Here is a 7,101-nt window from a genome sequence, read left to right as displayed (position 1 = left end):
ATAGCCACGTTTGACAACACAGAATGCTTAAATCTTCGGGTCTTCCCCACCACAGTGCTGCTTCAGTATCTTCCTCAACCTATCCCAAAAGGCAGCCTGGGCAGCTGGCTCCTGAGGCCAGTCGAGATACACCTTCCTCTTCACCAGCTTTGCCAGACGATGATAGGCTGAGAGTCGGTATCTGGAGATGTGCTCCATGAACAACCGGATCAACGCATCCTCTCGCTCAGCCACAAGATGATATGTGGCCAGGGTCATCTCCAGAGAACACCAGGAGCTGTTGAGGGCATGGTGGCTGACAACACAGAAGGTCTTGTAGCTGCTGTAAAGACTCTCCATGATATTGTCCACAATGGCCTTGCCCACCACAAAGTCCCGGTTGTGGAGACAGAGCTTCAGGAAAGGGGGTCCCTTCTGCTCCAGATTGGGCACCAAGTGCTGCAACACCCACTCCTGGTCCTGACTGCTGTAGGACACAAAAGCATCATACTCAAACCTCTGGTCTTTTCTGTTATTCAGCAGTCCATGCCACCATGCTCTCAGGATGTAGATCAGGAAAAGAAGTTCTGAACCGCAAGTGGCTTTCAGGATAGGGAGTGAAATAAGGAGGAATAGCATTGAGGAGGTAGAAACAAAAAGGAGGAAGCCAACATCCTGTCTACAGTTCTGCTCTATGAAAGACATATAGTTGCCTTTCTTTTCTCTCCTTTGGACATCCAGACAGTTTGCATGCTCCAACCCAGATACATAAATCTCTTTCCTTCTGATGGCCCAGTCAATGAGCCAGGCACTCGAGCAGTCACACCTGAAGGTGACACTGGAGAAATGCAAGTAGCGGAGAGGCATTTGTCCCAGTATTTGATCCTGAATGTCACCGTCAAGTTCCAGGAAGGCCTCCTTCTCTAGCACGAGTTGCTTGAGTTTGCACTTTCTTCTGAAGAACTTCGCTGAGATGTACCTGATGTTGCTGTTCACCACTCTCAGGGCCTCCACCTGGGGCAGATCCAAGAAAAAGGGACTGCATCTCTGGTGCAGAGGAACCGTAAGGTTCTTCAGGGAGGTTGTGCACCTCAAGCAGTTGCAGCTTGGACAGATGTGACATGTTGAAATTCCATTCAGTATATATTGCTTCTAACTTATACTTATAAACAAGCTGCTCCAGCATAGGGAAAAGCAGATGGAGGGGCTTAGAAGAAACACATTCCAAAGCTGGCTCCCAATGCATCAATCGCACATTGGGGGAAAATGTGTTATGAGACAAGTTGTAAAACTCAAAGCAGCCACTTAGAGTCATATTCTGCACTGAAGCAAAGTCAGACTGTGGCGGATTGTATAAGGCAATTGATGAAAAATTTTGCAATGCAAGACTTCTACATTTATCACTGAGAATCTCAGGGTTTCTTCCGCTTCCTGCAAAATTGGAAAGCCTATTTGGAGTTCTCTCAAAAAAGCCAAACCCTGGAATGAATCTCTTTCAAACTGTGTGGTGGGATTGCCACACAAGTCTAAGGAAACCAGGCTGGACAGTTTATAGAAAGAGGCATTTGCAAGGTTGCGTAATCGATTGTTTCTCAGATTTAAAACTTTAAGTTGACCAAATCTAGAGAAGGCAGATACTGGAATGTTCTCAAACCCACAGTCATTGAGTGAGAGCATCTCTAGGTATGGCAGGCAGGAGAACACAGTAGAGTGGGGACTTTTAAATCTGTTACCAGAGAAATCAAGAATCCTTAGCTGGGAGTTAAAGTTCATCTTCTCATACTCCAGTGGGCAAAGGTTCCAGTAAAGATTATTTCCAGAAAGATCTAACAGCTGGAGAGAGAAGAGCTTATACAGAAGCAAGGGATCTACTTGCTCCATTTTATTATCCTCAAGTACCAAATTCTCCACAGAGTAGCAGCCAGGAAGCTCTTCACTGCTGAAGTTTTTGTAGTAATTCAATGAGAATGACAGAGATCGGAGAGAGAAATGAGAGGCCAGAGCACAGACCTGAAAAGTCTGGTTCTCATGCATGTGGTGTGTCTTCTCCAATGAAAGTGAATCAAGCTCTTTTATTTCTAAGGAAAGAAGCTCACTGAATGCCAGAGGGAAATGGCTCAGCACCAGGGACTGAAGTGAGCTTTTGTTCTGAGAATAAAGACCCGTTCTTTCCTGTGATTGAGAAAATGGGACCATAGAGCTTGATAAGTTAGGATGTTGCCTCAGATACAAAGAGTGGGGAAACCTCCCTATTTCACAGTTATCTAGAGACACATAAGGCACTGACTGCAAAGATGGGAAAATGCTGAACAGCTCTGAAAATTGGTCTAAACATCATCCGGAAATGGAAAGCGAATTTAAGTGACTTGGAAGATTTATCCCTCGCTGTCCTGTGAGATAGATGCCCTTCATGTACAAAGTCTGTAGTTGCTCTAATTGGTGGAAGGCTTGAGTTGGGATGGAGCTGTTAAAGTGGACTCGTGCAAATCACCCTCTTTCCCCAAAGTAAAGGAACTTTATTTGTCAGGATTCATTTTTTCCTGTAACACCTCTAGGCCCTTTCCCCATGATTTCCCTCTCCTAGAAAAACTTCACCATAGGGTTAATGTACAGGGTTCTTACAGGGGACACTTCAACTTTTCCCATTTATCAAACCTAAGGGTCTTGGTGGTTTCTAACCTTGCAGATGCAATTAAAGATATTCCTAAAGCTGATGCCCAGTATCTTTTCCAGAACCTCACTCACATGGAGGTATTGCACTTGATGGAATCGGGCCTGGAATATGTATCCCCTGTTTTATTCCGGGACATGAAGAGTTTGCAGCTTCTTGTGTTGCAAAGTGAATTAATCCTTACCCTAGATGCTAGCTTTCAGGATCAAATGGGGCAACTAAGGTACTTTCACCTGAACGCAGGCAACTTTGGGTGCTACTGTTCCAATGCCTGGTTTGTTAGCTGGACATCAGGAAAGAAAGACCTTTTTGTATCTATTATATACCCACTGAGGTGTCAGCAACCGACAACGACATTGAAATCTCAGAAGTTCTTGCAATTTGTTGAGCACAATTGCATCCTGAAGACAGACTTCATTCTCTTTATGGCCACTTCCTCTCTGATCCTCTTCCTCATGTCATTCCCATTGGTTCATGTCACCTGTGGTTCAGAGCTCTTCTTCCTCATCTACATGCTACGAGGCTGGTGGCATAGAATGTGTGGTGAAATAGGGAAAGGCAAGATGTTTGAATATGATGCCTTTGTGTCTTACTGCAGGCACGACCAGAATTGGGTCCTTCAGAACCTGGTACCCAACCTAGAGCGCAATGGTCCTCTCTTCCTAAAGCTCTGTCTACACAGCAGGGACTTTGTGGTGGGCAAGGCTATTGTGGACAATATTATGGACAATCTCTATAGAAGCCGGAAGGCCATCTGTGTGATCAGCCCACACTCCCTGTGCAACCATTGGTGTTCTCTGGAGTTGAGCCTGGCTACATACCGAACTCTTGGCAGAGCCAGATGACACACTGATTCTGGTGTTCTTGGAACGCAGGTCCAGGTATCAGCTTTCATCTTACCATCGGTTGGCCAAGCTGGTAAAGAAGAAGACCTACATAGACTGGCCTGAGAAGCCAACAGCTCAGCTTGTCTTTGGGGATAGGGTGAGGAAAAGTCTTAAGCAGCCCTGTGGGGACGAAGAGGAGGCAATGTGAAGAAAGTGCTACTTTAAATTAGGACACTTATTCTATTCAGGACCGTCTGTCATTTCCCCTCCGCCCCCGCCCCGAAATAGCTTCAAAGTATTTTCTATATAATGTTTGCTCCATAATTGTTTCCAGTATTTCAAGTGAAGATATACAGTAGTTGGGATAATGCCATGATTACTAAAAATAATAATACTCCCCCTACCCCTTTCTTTCCTGATGTCTTTTAGCTGTCCTGTAAAAAAAATGGTACCGGTAGTTGAAACTTTGCTTACTAGTCATTTAAAAAAGGATTAAAAAATCTTAGATTTTGAAACTGATTACTGAACTTGGGTAGAATCCATAAGAAGATCAGGCAAAGCAAAGCTAAGGGCCAATCACAATGATCAGAGTAAAGTGGTACGGTAAAGCTTGGCTTGGATGAGACATCTTCAGAGGGACCAAAGAGCCTTTCTCTTATATAAAGTACCCTAGGGAATCAGTTATTTGTATTGGAGATAACCCTTTAAAAATTAATTTCTTAAACAGTCTCATGCACTTGTCATCTCTGAAAACTCACATCCACAGCTGTTTCCCCTCTTCCAGCCAGTGTTCCAGAAGTGCACCTCACAAACACAGATCTAAGAGAACCCTGTAAAAATAAAAGCAGAAAGGAAAGGAGAAATCTTCCACTGCGGAGGTCTACACCAGACCTCTTCTACTGCAACCCTTCATGTGAGTTGCTTAATGTGGACAACAAAACCTGAAGTAACACACTCACTGCTTTCCCCCCTGGAGATATGGGAGTCTTGCCTCACATATGAGGCGGCCTACTGCCATCTTCTGGCACAAAAAAAGTATGAAGTATTTATTAGCAAAGAGTGGGCAAGAGGAATGTTTGTCTCGCACAGCGCAATTCTTAAATTCTTTGGTTCACAGTGAACACCTGGTAATCTCCCCAGGCCTTGTCTGAAGTTGTGCTGTGCCAAAATCTGCCCTCCATTTCCCCCTCCCGCCTCCTGTGAAAGAAGTTTCCATTTCTGTCTCTTTGCCAGGGCACCTTTGGATTTGGGTGGGAGAGGGGTTTTGAGCTTATTTCAACTAAAGGTGGTGTGAGCGGGGGCAACTTTCCAGTCAGAATTTCTTCACCATTCTGCGACCTCCCTGGTCATCTCTGCTTCCTGACCTGGAAAAGACTCACAAGAGGAGTTACCTCAGGTCTTCCTCCAGGCTTTAACTGCAGCATGGGAACCTGGGAAGGATGCAGAATGCAGTGCAGTGGTGATATGATTTGTAGAAGGAAATAAAGGACTCCTTGGTGTTACAGGAATTTTTATAATGATTATTTTTGGGGGGGGAGGGGTTGCCCCTCCAGCACGCAGTGGGTACCCCCTCCGTTCACAAACAACGTATACTCAAAGCACCACATAACGCACGACCAACGTTGTTCTGCTCAGGGAAAAGATGGCTACCAAAGGGAGGGGGACTTAAAAGACAACCATAATCCCTGAAACCTGGGATCAGGTACACAGCAGGTTCTTGCGTAAGAGATAATCCCTGGCATCCTGGCAAATGGGTGCAAGACAGGTAGTTATCCTGTGGACAATAGCAACTCATCCAGGAATGGGTTAGGTTCTTGGTCAGGACAAAGAGGTGTGATTAACTTGGTAGGGGAAACCAGGAACTTGTAAATATTTCTTTTGTCTTACCTGATGGGTGTGAAGTGGAGCTCAAAGGAAAGATTGGGGCAAACCTGATGCTCAGGTTTCTGTCACCAGACTCTCCCAATTTGTGATGTGTTTACAGGTAGGTAGCCGTGTTGGTCTGGATCGAAGTAAAATAAAAAAAATTCCTTCAGTAGCACCTTAAAGACCAACTAAGTTTTTATTTTGGTATGAGCTTTCGTGTGCATGCACACTTCTTCAGATACGGTATCTTCAGATGGTATCTGAAGAAGTGTGCCTGCACACGAAAGCTCATACCAAAATAAAAACTTAGTTGGTCTTTAAGGTGCTACTGAAGGAATTTTTTTTATTTTAATTTGTGATGTATTTGTGATGTGTGCGTGATGCAATTTTAGGGGTGTTGTGGGTATCTTTGTAAAACTGATAAACGTGGGATTCAGGTAGGTAGCTGTGTTGGTCTGACACAGTCGAAATAAATAAATAAAATTTTAAAAATTGTCCAGTAGCACCTTAGAAACCAACTAAGTTTTTTTCTGGGTACAAGCTTTCATGTGCATGCACACGTCTTCAGATACCGTATCTGAAGAAGTGTGCATGCACACGAAAGCTTATACAGTGGTACCTCTGGTTACAAACTTAATTTGTTCTGGAGGTCCGTTTTTAACCTGAAACCGTTCTTAATCTGAGGTACCACTTTAGCTAATGGGGCCTCCCGCCGCGGCGGCGCAATTTCTGTTCTCATCCTGCGGTAAAGTTCTTAACCCAAGGTACTACTTCTGGGTTAGTGGAGTCTGTAACCCAAGGGGTTTGTAATCCGAGGTGATTGTAACCCGAGGTACCACTGTACCCAGAACAAACTTTGTTGGTCTCTATGGTGCTACTGGACAATTTTTTTTAATTATTTAATTTATTTTGATAAAAGTGGGAGCCATCCTTTGTTCTGGGCTTCTTCCTGCTTCACCCATGTGGTGGGTGGAAGTCCTGTTGCAACAGTCCTTTAAAATAAAGACCAGGCCTACTGGCTGCTGTTTTGCTCCTATTTTCCTGGCTTGTGTCTTTGTTTGGCAATCTAAGCGAGCCCAAGAATTTTCCTACAACATTGGCCACCTCAGAAGTAAGGGTAGGCATGGCAGAAACAACAACAACCCTGCTCTCTACCCACGAGAATTTGACTAAAGTTTATTTTCCCCTTTGGTAAGTTTCTTTTCTCATTGATCAATGGACAATGGTATAAATCAAACCACACACAACTGCAGGAGAATGGTTTGGCACAGAACTAGTTTGAATGGTAGGCTGGAATAATGCCAGTGCCCTCACAAAGACATTCATGTTGATGTAGATCATGGATTCCATGTGTGTGTTAGTGTCCCTTCACACGAGCACCTTCCATTTCATGCCTCTGAAATCTATCTCGATGCTTCCCATCCACACTGTAGTGGGTGGTGCTTGATGGGATAAATTCATACTGAATGTTGTCGCCTCCTGCCCTCAGTTAGTACTTCCCCACCCAAAGTCCCAGAAACTTGAAGCTAATTGTGGGCATGCGTGTGGGCATTTGTTTAGCTGGCTGCAAGGCTTTAATTTTAAAAAAGGAAAAAAAAATCAAAGTTTTCCAATATACCACGTTTGCATAAAACCACAGAGAAAGAAAGAAAGAAAGAAAGAAAGAAAGAAAGAAAGAAAGAAAGAAAGAAGTGCATTGTTCAAGGCCAGGCAACAATTTGGAGTAGCTGGCATGAAAAGCTGTCGTTTCCTTTCCCC

General features: G+C 44.2%; 1 pseudogene; it reads right to left on the bottom strand.

Moving 5' to 3' along the window:
* Positions 1 to 27: 27 nt before the first annotated feature.
* On the bottom strand, positions 28 to 2,391 carry LOC148683917 (uncharacterized; annotated as a pseudogene).
* Between the last annotated feature and the right edge of the window lie 4,710 nt (positions 2,392 to 7,101).

The sequence above is a fragment of the Zootoca vivipara genome, chromosome 12 (assembly GCF_965207765.1).
Source record: "Zootoca vivipara chromosome 12, rZooViv2.hap1.1, whole genome shotgun sequence".
Taxonomy (NCBI): Eukaryota; Metazoa; Chordata; class Lepidosauria; order Squamata; family Lacertidae; genus Zootoca; species Zootoca vivipara.
The sequence above is the reverse complement of the archived record's forward strand: the minus strand, read 5'-3'. Positions and strand labels throughout refer to the sequence as shown.